Source organism: Tenrec ecaudatus, chromosome 17 (genome assembly GCF_050624435.1).
Source record: "Tenrec ecaudatus isolate mTenEca1 chromosome 17, mTenEca1.hap1, whole genome shotgun sequence".
Taxonomy (NCBI): Eukaryota; Metazoa; Chordata; class Mammalia; order Afrosoricida; family Tenrecidae; genus Tenrec; species Tenrec ecaudatus.
Window position 1 is genome coordinate 17947711 of NC_134546.1, and position 13989 is coordinate 17961699.

At 46.4% G+C, this 13989-nt stretch overlaps 1 protein-coding gene across 3 annotated transcripts in view; it reads left to right on the top strand.

Annotated features, from left to right (window-relative positions):
* The window catches only part of MAPRE3 (microtubule associated protein RP/EB family member 3), a 71037-nt gene that overhangs the window by 19985 nt on the left and 37063 nt on the right, over positions 1 to 13989 (top strand). The window lies entirely within an intron of this gene.

The window sequence follows — 13989 nt, forward strand, 5'->3', positions numbered from 1 at the left end:
CTTTTCACACAACTGCCTCTTGCTTTTTGTACAAGTTTCTTTCCCATGAGCACAAAGAAGTGTTTTGGAATTCCTCTCAAGGTGATCCATAGTTTGTTATGATCCACAAACTCAAATGCTTTTGCATCGTCAATGAAACACAAGTAAACATCTTTCTGGTGGTCTCTGCTTTGAGACAAGAGCCACCTGACATCTGCACTCACCCCTGTTCCACATCCTCTTCTTAATTCAACCTGACCCTCTGACAGCTCCCTGTCAATGTTCTGCTGCAACTGTTGGATGATCTTCAGCAAAATTTAACTTGCAAGTGACATCAACGATAGTGTTCTCTAATTTGAGCATTCTGTTGACTCACCAATTCTTTGGAATGGGTACAAATTTGGATCTCTTCCAGTCAGTTGGCCAAGAGGCTGCTTCCAAATTTCTTGGCATAGACGAGCGAGCGCTTCCAGTACTTCATCAGCTTGTTGAAGTATTGGTATTCCGTCAGTGGCTGGAGCCTTCTTTTTGGCTTTCAGTGCAGCTTGCTTCAGTATTCCGTGCTTCACCAAGAGAAGCCGTTCTAGCCAACACATTAAAACTGAAACCAAACCCACTGCCATCAAGTTAGTGCCGACTCATCGTGAGCTTTTCTTTTGGTCATCGTGATCTTCCAGGGCAGGGTAGACCTGCCCCTGTGAACTTCCAAGACTGTGACTCTTCACAGGAGTAGGAAGCCCCATCGTTCTCCGAAGGAGTAGCTAGTGGTTTCAAACTGCTGACCTTGCTCTTAACAGGCCAACGTTAACCCATCATGCCACCAGAGCTCCTGGCCAGCACATGAAGGGTGAGTTAATTAAATCTTGACAAGGATGGCCCTTGAATAATGTTATAAATATCTAAATGGTCCTTAACAGGGGGGAAAAAAAAAGATTCTCCACGCCTGATACAGAAGAAAGGACCCAGGAAGGCATGCACTTCCTGTGTGCTTGTTCTGCAGCAATGATACATGTTCTTGAAGGCAGGTGGAATTACAGTTGGCCCTTGAACAACATGAGTCCCCTTCCACGTGGATTTTTTCAAAACATTGTGTGAGGCTAATTATCTCTGCATGTACATTCCATCGTTCCAGTAAATTGCGTATCACAGTAAGAAGTGATCTCAGTTTTCACATGTTTTTCATCACGTTTAGTGCAGCAGACATGGTCGTAAGTCTGAAATCCCACTGTAGGTCCCTAGGAAGTGCCACTGGTGATGCTGGAAGTGCTCCCAAGACGCAGGGAAGAGTCGTGACATGACAGGCAAAAGCTGGAGTTTGAGGTCTGCAGCTGATGTTGCCATCCACCCATTCCAAGATAAAGGAATCCAGACTGCTGTAAAACAGAAAAGTCGTGACGCCCTCCTGCAGCCATGCCAGCAGGCACACAAACCTATTCTTCCCGACCTTCTCGTATTCAACATGCGGCTTTTATGCAGGCGCCGTGTACAATATGTGTAACATACAAAACGTGTGTTCATTAACGGTTTCTGTTCCTTGGGAAGGCTTCTGGTCAACAGGAAGCTGTTAATAGTTCAGTTTGAGGGGAATCAAAAGCCCTGTGTCCTTTTTTTACCGAGGGAGTCAGTGCCCTCAAACCCCGCCTTGTTCTGGGGTCAGCTGAACTTGAGACCTTTGACTCTACTTCAGGACCGTTGGAAGCAGAGTTCCCATTTTGTTCCTGCCTTCTCTCTGGCTCTGGAAAATGATTTCTTACTCAGAAGTAAATAAAACTTCCTGCTCAGAGAAGACAAAAAAGCGTGAATTATTCATGTGTATTGTCCTAGTGGCAGATGAAAGCTACGCTGACTTCAAAGCGGTGACGCTGGGACTGGGAGAGAGGACTTCTCAACAAGGAAATGATCTACAAGAAAAACGCTTGTGCTGGTTGTGAAAAGGTTTTCATGGTCGCATATAGAGTCGGAGAATTTCTCAGAGACTTGCCAACTAATAAGGGCATGAGAGAAGAGTCTGTTAGAGCAGAAAGGTTTTCTTTATGCTCCTAACCACCCACATTTATCTCTAGGGCAGGGCACTGGACAGAGATGCCAGCCGCATGCTTGTGGAACGCGGTGAGACGGTCTGATGAATGCTCGGAACCGGGCCAAGTATCCAACGACTTCATTCTGCTTCGGCGCTTCTTTTCTTAGCACAAGGGTCTGATATTCTAATGAACTAATTTTGCTTTCAAAAGAAGAATACTTGTTGGATCCTTGTTCCAGTTTAGAGCATGGAGTTTGTGTTAGGCCGGGTTGCCTAGAGAAATAAACCAATGGTGCTTGTCTGTGTTGTATATAGAAAGAGATTTATATCAAGAAGTGGCTCACACAGTTGTCTAAATGGGTAGACAACTATTTGTCCAGGTCAAGTCAGGCTTCTCCTGATACATGGAAGCTGAGAAGCAGGACGCAGGCTGGTGAAGCAGAGACAGCCAGGGGCACAGGCTGGTGGATGCAGAAGTCCAAAGTTCACTGGATGAATCCACTGTCGTGAGTCAGCTCTCAGCTCCTGGGATCGGCTGGTGCTGCAACAGGAGATGGAGGCACCAGATGCAAGGTCCAGTTCTGGCAGAAGGTGAAGGGCCAAAGAGAAGTCAACCCTGTGGTCTTGCCCTCTTATACAAAAAGGCTTATGACACCAAGGAGGGGTCGTCAGGCATCGGCACAATTGATAGGTTGAGCTCAGCCCCAACCCTTACCCAGGAATGGCTACTTGACGTAAACCCTAAATATCACATAGTTCAAGGTAGAGGACACAAAACCCATCATCCTGGGCCACCTCTCTATAGACAACATTGCCACCACCTCCCTGGCAGGTAGGCCTGCTGGAGGTCAGGCTCTAGCCAGCAGGATCACTTTTACACGGTGTGCCTCTCTCAGTCCACTGGCTACCCAGTATCTCCAAAGGACCTTGATCCTGGCTTGATGGGAACAGAGACCACTCCTACGTGGTTTTTTAATCCAGGCACAGCCTCACATCTCTGCCCTGTGTGTTGGTGTGAGGCATCATCTGTCCTGGTCTCCAGTTCTCGTTCTTCATTTTAATTTGCTGTATGTGATCATCAAGAAAGACACTGCAGACATTTAATTGCTCTCCAAGTCTTGGCCGAAGTCAATTAGCTAAGTGGTCATTCATAGGCAAGACCCTTCATTGAAATGTCTTCAGTATCCACATGAGAAGTCAGCATGCTTCTTTATTTGTTCACCCGAGTTGTTTTAACTCCTTCACTGCTAAACGCTGGGCCCCTGGGTCTGGAATCCAACCAAACAGAAGACTGAAGCTTCGGGAGAAAGGGAGAGTTACAACATCAAGGATGATCCTTTTCTGTGTCATCAGGCCATGGGAACAGGGCTTCTCAAGTGTGGACTAGCTACTGACTCACTTGGAGAGTCTGTGAAAAAGGCATCCTGGTGAGCCCTGGCCCACAGCTCTTCCTCCCTACGGATGGACACCCGAGAACTACTTTAGGAATAGCCCAACCAGCTGAGTCTGGCGTACCCTAACCTTTGACCCTCTGCTCTCAAAGATTTCCCTCCTCGAATGCAGCTTGAAGAACTCCAAGCAAAGCCCAAAGTGGCCCCTGTCACTCCTGGGTGGAGGTTGGTCCTGCCCCTCTCGGTGTCTCCTTGGCCTAAGCAAGGGCTATGCCTTAGCTCAGCCTCCTATCTCCAGTGAAGTCCCATTTCTGCTACTCTCTTGCTGTCACCCAAGAGAACCTTTTCATTATCTCAACTTCTTTTGTCTGTAGCTGTATATTCACAGTGCCCTTGTCTCCCCAAATGATGCAGGAGCTGGGCCTTGTGATGTAGCTGTCTGTGCCTTATCCTGCGTGATGTCATTCTAAAGTGTGTCATTATTTTAATAAGAAAAGTCCGAGTGGGAATCCAGGGTGGATGATACCTTCAGGACCAAGGGTGTGAGGGACGATGCTGGGAGAGTGGAGGGTGAGTGGGTTGGAAAGGGGGAACTGATTACAAGGATCCACATGTGACCTCTTCCCTGGGAGAAGGACAGCAGAGAAGGGGGGAAGGGAGACTCCGGATAGGGCAAGATATGACAAAATAATGATGTATAAATTACCAAGGGCACATGAGGGAGGGGGCAAAGGGGAGGGAGGGGAAAAAACGAGGACCTGATGCAAGGGGCTTAAGTGGAGAGCAAATGCCTTGAGAATGATTGGGGCAGGGAATGTATGGATGTGCTTTATACAATTGATGTATGTATATGTATGGATTGTGATAAGAGTTGTATGAGTCCCTAATAAAATGTAAAAAAAGAAAAGAGGAGAAAAAATGATTAGGGCAAAGACTGTACAGATGTACTTTATACAATTGATGTGTGTATATGTATGAACTGTGATAAGAATCGTATGAGCCCCAATAAATTGTTAAAAAAAAAAAAAGTCCGAGTGGGATTTCGTATGGCTGTTTTGCACAACATCAGGTAACGCCCACCAAGCTCCACTCCATTGCTGTGATCAAGGAGAGACACTGTTTGTGCCTGCCTGCTGGCGTAGTAGTTACACATTGCGCTGCCAACCTCAAAAAAGTCGGCAGTTCGAAACCACCAGCCCTTCCCTGGGAGAAAGATGAGGCTTCCAGTTCCTTTAAAGAGTTTCAATCTCAGAAACCCCCAAGGGCAGTTCTGCTCTTTCCTCTCGGCCCCTGTGAGTCAGAATTGACTCGGGGGCAGTGAGTGTGAGGTGGACATGCTGGCCACTGGGCAGGATGCTTTCCCCACACCACCTCAGTGAATGAGAAGAGCAAGCCACGTCTGCGCCGTGACGGGGAGAGAATGTAGCACCATGCTGGGGTAAAAGTCTACTTTGAGTTCTGCACACAGCTCTAGTGTTGGCTCACCTTGATTGGAAAGTCAGCTCCCTGGGGCCTTTATCCCTCTGTAAAACGAGACGATTACCTGTCCACATCTCCCAGTCCTGACATCAGAGTTGCCATGACTTTGAAGTTCTCGCATGAAAGGTCATACCAAACTACAAAGTGAACAGTCGGTGTCGGAGAGGGCACTTTAAGACTTACGGCTGAGGTGGCGAACTGAGCAATGTTGAGACCAGAATTTTGTCCTCGGCCACCGCATGGACTTTCCAGACTGCCATCTGCCTAGCATGTCTTATGCAGGACATGTGTTCGGCTGCGTTGTCTAGAGAAACAAAACCAGTGGCCCTCACCTATGTCTAAGAAAGAACTGGCTTTCCAGGAGTAACGAGTCCCAGCCCAATCTAGCTCAAGTGCATGGGTGCCCTGTTAACTGGCACCCTCTTCAGACTCACCAACTGAAGGCAGATGAGGAAGAAAGGTGAAGCAGGATTCAGGGAGATCACAGGCTGCTGGATGCAGGGTCCCATGCACCAGGGTCAGTGGGGACATGGCAGGGCACCGATCGCTCCCAGGTTGGCCAGTGCATGTCTGTAAGGAAAGTCAAGATTCATAATGGATATTTTAGAGATCCGTGCCCTTTTGAATAGGACACAGGATGTCCCACAAAATATACTAGGGTGGGATCATTGTCAGTAGACCATTTAGTGTACAGCAGGACTTGGGTCTAGTCCTAATCTTTGTAGGTGGGAGCTGTCCAACATTTCAGCACATTTTCAAAGACATAGGCTGGCTCAACTGTTTCGACTGTTGTGGGGTGGGCCATATCCCAGGGGAACTGAGATCGTTCAGGATCTAATCTCTCAGGTCTGTAGACCTCATACCTTCATGTTTCATTTTCCCTCGGATTAACAGGCTCTGTGAAAACTGGCATATTTACTCAGCTATATTTGTACCACAAAATCAGTTTATTGTCGCCAGGAGTATTCATCTCCCCTTTATCATGGTACCTCAAAAATAAGAAAGGTAATCACATGGTACTTTGTGAACATGGAATCAGTACAGTCAGAAGCTGTGAAGAAATGGCATGTCACCCTTATCATGGCCAAGCTTGATTAATTTTCCTCTTTCTCACCAAAAGTTACACCATTCCAGAGATCAAACACCAGTATCCACTGACTCAGGATGGCCTCTATTGACTAGTGTTAAAATGATACTAACTTGGTTTTACTTTTCAGTCATCTTGGTTTCTATATTCTGTAATAACCAGTCCTGTCTGTTTATAATTGCCATCACAATTAGATTATGCATCATGGCATACACAGTTTTCCCAAGTTTGTATCTTATTCTAAATGGATGAAATTTAAGTCAGATGCTGCCTTGTGACATCTAGGAAGATATATTAGTCTTTTGTACAATATCTCCAAATCACACCATTCTCTTGATAGGTAATCTTGTCTGTAACATGCTCCTGATGAGCATGCATTGGCAGACATTTCCTGTAAGGGTCTTTGAGTAATGAGTGTTTTAGACTCTGTGGGCCACATTGTCTCTGTCACAGCCACTCAGCTCTGCTCTTATACTATGAAAGCAGCCCTAATAATGGGTGAATGAATGTGCCCCAATAAAATGTTTATTTAGAAAAAATAGAAATGCTGACTTATAACTGGCCAACCTCTCTTTATTAGTCACAATCAAAGAAGGGCTTTTTCTGACTTTCTCGCTTCATTCCTTTCATCCTAAATGCTCATTTGATGCTCATTAACCTTCCGTTTTCAAAAATAGTTTTGCTCTCCCCTAAAAGAACCAAAATAGCCCTAGGGGCATGGTGGATTATGCATTTGGGCTGTCATCTTCAAGGCCAGCAGTTTGAAACCTATAGCTGCTCTGCAGGAGAATGAGAGAATTCGTCTTAGAAACCCACAGGAGCAATTCTACCTTGGCTTGTAGGGACCCTATTAATCTGAATCAACCCATTGGCAAGGGGTTTGGTTAGCATGACCCCTGCACACGGATGACATGTGAAGCATTCTGTATTTTAGAGAGAGAACCAAGAATCCAAATTGAATTGGAGCACTGTATGATGCCCAAAAGTAAGGAAGTTCTCAAAGAATGATGAGGTTATGTTAAAAAAAAATGTGTCAACTGGAAGGGGATCCCACTCGTGAGTCCTTCTCTGGGCAATTTGAACAATTAATGATAAGCAGCCCCTGACTTACACATCTTACATATTTGAGTTACAATGAACCACACTCATAACTGCCCCTTTTGGGGGGAGATACATCTTTTTGTTAGTGATATGTGCATATAATGTTGCTGCATGCAATCATTACCCATAAGTGTATATGTGATGTTGCCAACCCCCAAAGACAAATAAAGACTGGATTTACAAAGACATTGATGATAAAAGACAAAGATAATGAAAACTACAGAGAAAGCCATTCAACTTAGCTCAGAGCTGACTTATGACAGAGTCCTAAGAACAGAACCCTGTCATGTATCGGGCTTTGCCCATAACATGGTATAGCCCCTGGAATAATCGGAACCCATGACTTCATACTGCTATAAATTAATAATGAGAGAGCGGAGAGAAACGTTCCCTTAATAGTGGGGTTGGGGTTGGGAGAGAAAAGGGATTCTCAAAGGACAAATCAGAATTACTTGGGGAGCTTTCTCAAATACCTGACTGTGTGTGTGTGTGTGTGTGTGTGTGTGTGTGTGTGTGTGTGTGTGTTTCCCTAGGAGACATTAATAGGCTTCCTTCTTTGGGAGACCACTGATGTTCTGTTCGGATTACAGAGAACAATGAGAAAAGAGCAGAGGGAGGAGCTGTGTCTTAAGCCTGCTTGGCTTGTTTGGGCCTGCCCACCACTAACACATCCATTCCTTCTGTTACCATTACCAATGTGTTTGGTCTTTTTGGAACCTGGGTGCCTGGCTAAGTCCAAAAGAGGAGCTCCTGCCTGTAGGGGCCCTGGGCAGCCATAAGAAACAGATGGGCTATGAGGAAGCAGCGATTTCCTTAAACTAGTAGAGAGCTCCTCCCCTTTCCCAGCCCACCCCTGCCCCCCAGCCACAGCCACAGAGACATGCACACAATGTTTCCCTTTCAAGACTTCAACTGAGGCTCACAAATATCCAGAGAAAAAGTAAATCATTGTTTTTCATTTTACAGGGAATCCTCAGGAAAGAAAATATAAGCTCTTTAGCAGATCAGTTAAGGTCAAGTTTAAAGTAGGCATTTAAAATAATGATTTTGTTCTATTTTGGACAAATGTAGTTTCAGGGACAAAAGATATATAATAAATGAAGTGGGTCCCTGCCTTCAAGACACTTACTGTCTGTTGCGGATGACGCTATAAAATGAGAACATGAAAGATTATACCAGGGTGCAGTAGAGCACCGATGGATCATACAATATACCTCTGGTCCCTTGAGGCTTCCTCACCCCCACCCCCACTATCATGACCCCAGTGCTAATTCCCACCCTGGACTGGATCGGAACATGAACATAGGCATAGACAAGAGATAAAGCTCACGGCACACAGAACTCAGGAACAGGATGGGAATAGAGATACCAAAAGGGTAGGGGAAGGTGAGGAGGGGAGGAAGGGGGTACCGATTGCAATGAGTGGCACATAACCACACCCCCCTCCAGGAGGAAGAACAACAGGAACCAGAGGGGAAGGGAGACAGCGGTCGGTGTGAGATAAGAATAACAATCTACAATCTATCCAGGGGCCACAAGGGGGGGCGGAGAAAAAAGAGTTCAAGCATAATTGTACAATTTCTGCCATCATCATTTCCAATACATTTCCTTTTCTTCTTGAACTTCTTGATATCAGCTCCCCTTTATTCCCTCCCTCCCTCAATGCAATTTTTCCGTCATCAATAACCCTTCCCTTTCCCTTCCGGCCAACCTCTGATAATAACAAACTTTGGTCTTTAACCACAAGATCAGCAGTTCAAACCCACCAGCCCCTCTGTGGAAAAGATAAAGATGAATTTTAATCCCTGTCCTCAGGAAAGTCATACAAGGGGGTACCTTCCCCCCAAACAAAATGGATTTCATAGCTAGGTATTTACATTTTTTTAATAAAACAACTATCACCTTCAAAGCACTCTCCATTACACTGAATGTAGTTGTCAAATCTGCAATTCCATTCTTGGAAACATATTTTTTTAACATTTTTCAAACTCATGTTTGGATGGCTGACATCACCTCCCTCGTGTTTTTCTTCACCTCTGCTATGTTGTCAAATCGCTGTCCTTTCATGTCCCTCTTCATCTGAGGAAACAAAAAGAAGTCACACAGAGCTAGGTCAGGTGAGTAAAGTATGTGGAGCAAGAGAGGCATGCTGGGTTTTTCCCAAAACGGGCTCACTGAGATGGCCTGCATGAGCAGGTGCATTGTCATGGTGGCAAAACCAGTCCCTCATCTGCTACAAATCAGCTCTTTTTGGTGGCAAAGTTATGCTATCTCTTCAGAACCTCTAAATAGGAAGCTTGATTAATGGTCTGACCTAGTAGCACAAACTCCAAGTGCGCTATGAGTTGACATTTTCATCCGTTCAGGAAGTTGACAGGCATCCACATTTCATCATTTTTAAAACGAGAAAACCACTCATACACTTTAGTTTTTCCCATAGCGCTGTCCTTGTAAGCTGTATTCAACATCACAACAGTTTCTGTGGCATTTTTTCCAAGCAGGAAGCAAAACTTCACAAAGTTTCACAGCTGCAATCTGTTCTCTTAAATCAGCCATCACAAGAAATGAGGTTTGAGTGAAACTGCTTTTACGAAAAAATCCAGTGTGACCAGAGAGAACCTTCCTAGGCGATGCCCCGGGTGCTCTAACTCAGAGCGAGTTGCTCAGTGCTTGTCTAACGGGGGAAAATGCATCCTACAAAGGCTCCACCCAGCGGAACTTTTCCCAGTTTTTTGGGGGGGTACCCCTCCTATGTTATTCTAAAAGTTTCCTGTTCACCACTGAATCTGCTTCCCAGTGTGGTATGGCAAGCCTAGAGGGGAGCAGTGTTCTCACCTCCATCATTCCAGAAAGACTGTATAGTCAGATGTCTGATTCCCAGCCAGTTTTTCTCTTAGCCGTATTACTTTGAGTGGGTTACTTAAGCTCTCTGAGCCTGCGTTCAGCTCTGCTAATATCTGAGAGCATGCTAATCTCTAAGACATGCCGTGTGCCAGTCGCCATCCTAGATGTTAGGGATGCAGAAATCAGTCTTGTGCCCTGGCCTCAGGGAAGTCTTGGTGAAGGGTGAGAAGTCAGTGTGATAAGTTCTGTCTGTGTGAGAAGGATGTGCACACAGTATGACAGAAACACCCTGAAGGGTGACCTAACCCAGGCTGAGAAGGAAGTTAGCACCAGGGAGAACTTGCCAGGAGGGTTGGCGCAGGACAGGGTTAAGCAGGCATTTTCCATGTGTAGATCAGAGGCAAGGCAAGGCAAGGAGGGGCATGCAGACAGCAGAGACGTCTGAGCAGCCTTGGCGGTATGGCAAGGCCTGCAGGGCCTCGTAGCTGAAACACAAGAGTAGAAAACAGGAGTTGTGCTGGGAGGTGACGCTGAAAAGGTAGACACAGGCCAGCCATGGCACTGGCCTGCAGGGGAACAGGATGATGTTGAATCAAGGGCTATGTCTATGTTGGCCTGCGGGAAGGTGGAGATGAGGCATGTAAAATGGGCCAGTCTCTCCACCTGTAAAATGGGGCAGAAAAGACCTTCAGCACAGTATTTTTGATTAAATGAGATACATGAAATGCATCACGCTGGGGACTCAGTCAGAGTTGTTTCTCTCCCCCAGCCTCTGTAAGGGCAACCACGTCAATCCCATCACAAGGGCATCTCATAATGAGTTCCAGTCGCTTTCAAACCCCTGCCCATGACACACCAGGGTGCTATTAGACAACATCTTTTCTTTCCAGTTGGTTTTTAAGATCCAAGCACTGAACTTCGTTTCTTTTAAATGATGCAGCCTCTTCCCATAACCTGGCAATAGCATTTTGGGAGGCTGATTTTATCAGCTGGCGTTTCGGGTGTGCTGGAGCATGAACTTGGACTTCAGAGGAGACTGGCAGTCAGTAGACTCAAGGCAGAGAGGAGAGGTGTGCGATATGAGGAAGCTGTCGGGGGTGGAGAGGCGCGTGGGGGAAGGGCGAACGGTTGATATGACTGGAGCTGATGTGGGTTTAAGAGAACAAGTCAGAAAGGACGGGGGCAGAAAAGAAGCCGAGTGAAATTGTGAACACCGAGGCCTTGACGTTTGACTTGATGCAATAAAGTCTGTCCAGGAGAAGGGCTACGGCGGTTTTTGAATGAATGGGGGTGTAAGGCATGCGGCATTTTTGGAAAGTGTCTTGTAACGAAGGGCAATAAAAATACATTGAAAGGAGACTGGAAGCGGAAATCCCATCCAGTCACAAAATGCAGACAACCATCTGGACTTGGTTGGTGAGAATGGGAGGGACCGAGTCCCTGCAGAAAAAGCAGTGACTTGATCATGTGGCCAATGTGGCAACCCGACCAAATGCTGGGCATTCCGACCAAATGCTGGGCTTCCAGCCGCCACTGCATCCAGCCCCGCAGACGTTTCACACACCTTTCAGTGGGTAGGATAGATAGAACGTAGAAATGAGTTCCACCTTTTCACCATAACATTCCATTGTTTCGGGATTGTTGTGATTGATGTTCCCATCTCAGTTTGGAAAATATTTTTCTCAGTATTTTTAAACTGAAATTTGGAAGACAAAAGGTTTCCCCAACCAACTTGTCTTTCAACTAATTCTCAATTCTTGCTTCTTCCCTGAAAAATACTGATTCGACAAAGACGTTAATTCTTAGGGGTGCAAGTAACAAATTTCCATTATTTACATGGGTGACTGGTTTCCTATGTAAGTGTGTATGTGTTTATGTGATTATTGTGCTTTATCTAAATAGTAAAAAAAATAAAATAAAAAGCCCTGAGTCATACCACACATACATTCCCCAGGTAGGTGAGTGCTGTCAGACAGACGGCATGAGGTTGAAAGACAGGGTCTCTGGTTTCTGCTTACTGCTGAAAGGGGAGAGAAGCTCATGAACAGTTAAGTAGAGTACAGAGTCATTTGAGATATGACAGAGGAGCCCTGATGGCACGTTGGTTAAAGCGCTGGACTGCTCACCAAAACATTGGCAATTTGAGGGAGAAACATGAGGCAGTCCACTTCCATAAAGATTGAAAGGCTTGGAAACTGTGGGTCTGCTTTACTCTGTCCTATGAGTTGGAATCAACTCACAGGATGGCAGTGCACTGAGTTTGGGGGCTTACAGAGGCCTGTTATGTCCTTAATGGACTATGGTCAGATTTAGGGGAGGGAGGTAGACAAGGAAACTGAAGAAGAGGAAATGATTTAAAAACAGGGAGGGGGCAAGAGTGAGAAAGATAATGTGCAGAGAAAATGCTAACTTACACTTTGTTACAACTTATAATGTATGAAGTGCTTTCAGATAGGCTATCTCATTTGATTCTGCCAGGAAGAGGGAAAAAGAAGTGAGAGGCAGGAAGGAGGAGAGGAGAGAAGGGGAGAGGCGCCGGGAAGAGCCATAGCACCCTCTGGCTCAGGTAGGCCCTTACTGCTTTGGAAACCTGTGACGACCTTTGAATACCAAATAAGTTAGCCGGGGAAGTCTGGGAAGTCTTTGTCAACATCTACCATGTCTTCATCAGGTGGGAAGGGTTTTTTTTATATAATATCAAACCCTTTTAACAGTGGCTTGAACACATTATTTAAATTATTAAACAAGCTTACCATGCCATTGACCCCAACTTCTGGCAGCTCCACGTCCATCAGAGTAGACTGTTCTCCAGAGGATTTCCAGTGGCTGCTGTTTCAGAAGTAAATCACCATGGCTTTCTTCTGAAGCCCCTGAGAGGACTTCAACCTTGAACTTTGGGGTGAGCAGCTGAGCACCACCCAGGTACTCCACACAAACAGTAGGAGACTTTCTGCCAGGAGTCACACGCATATTGGGAATGACCCAACCAAAGTACTGCAAATGTTGAGTTTGTGTTTACAGTTCAATGGATAAGTGGACGTGGAACCCGGGAAGCCACAAAGAATGAGGACTGACTGGCTGGATGCATCAGCCTTTCAGGCTTCTCTGGTGGCCGGTTGGACCAGAGAGAAGGGCACTTCCCAGCATCTGCTGTGAGGCAGTAGCACAGCTCCAGGACCCATGGCTCCTTGAGCAGTTCTTTGGTGTTAAACACTCATTGCTTCCCACGTCTTCATGATCATGACCCAGCTTCCGTTTTACCTCTCCGCAGGTGGTTTTACCGAGCCTAGGTAGTGCAAGCGGACCAGTGACCTTCAGTTGGTGCTTTGAGCCCACCCCGGGGCCCCGAGGAAGAAAAGGCCTGGTGATCTGCTCCCACAAAGACTGCAGCCACGAGCAGCTCTGCTCCGTAACAAGGGGGCTGAGTCTGGGGGCGCCATCAACATTAACTGCTTGAGGGTGAAATCGCTAGGTCGAAGAAATAGGTATACTGTGAAGAACCAAATGAAGCTCTCCCCAACAGTGTTTAAAAGAACCCATGTCCCCGCGTCCTCAGCAACAGGGATGTGTCTGTCTGTGTGTGTGTGTGTGTGTGTGTGTGTTAAGTTTGTCATTTTAAGCTTTTAGGCTGTGGCCATTCCTATAGATGTTCCCTTAGCGCTAGCCTGCCCATCTGCCTCAGGGCACCGGGGGAGAGACTGGGCCTCAGCCCCCCTCCAAGGCTGCCTTGGGAGGAGGGAGCAGCGCTGGTGCTGGCCCTTGTTCTGACATGCACTGGAGAGGGCTCGCATGTCCTCATCTTGAAAGCCCGTTACGTAGCTTTGGAGCCCTCCCTCATTTGTCCCAGCACAGCCCTAACTCAAGGTCATCCTGGCTTGTCTTGGATTTGGGTGCCCTTGGGATGTGGCCTCTTTTGAAACAGTCTTCCCTGCAAACTCAGACATCCCTCAAGTAAAGTAACCTTGCAGATCAATCTCTAGCGGAGAGCGGGCCCAGGAGACAATATCAGGACATTGGGAGAGAGTGTACTTTAGGTGCCCTGGTGGTGTAATGAGTTACGTATTGGGCTACTAACCACAAGGTCAGTA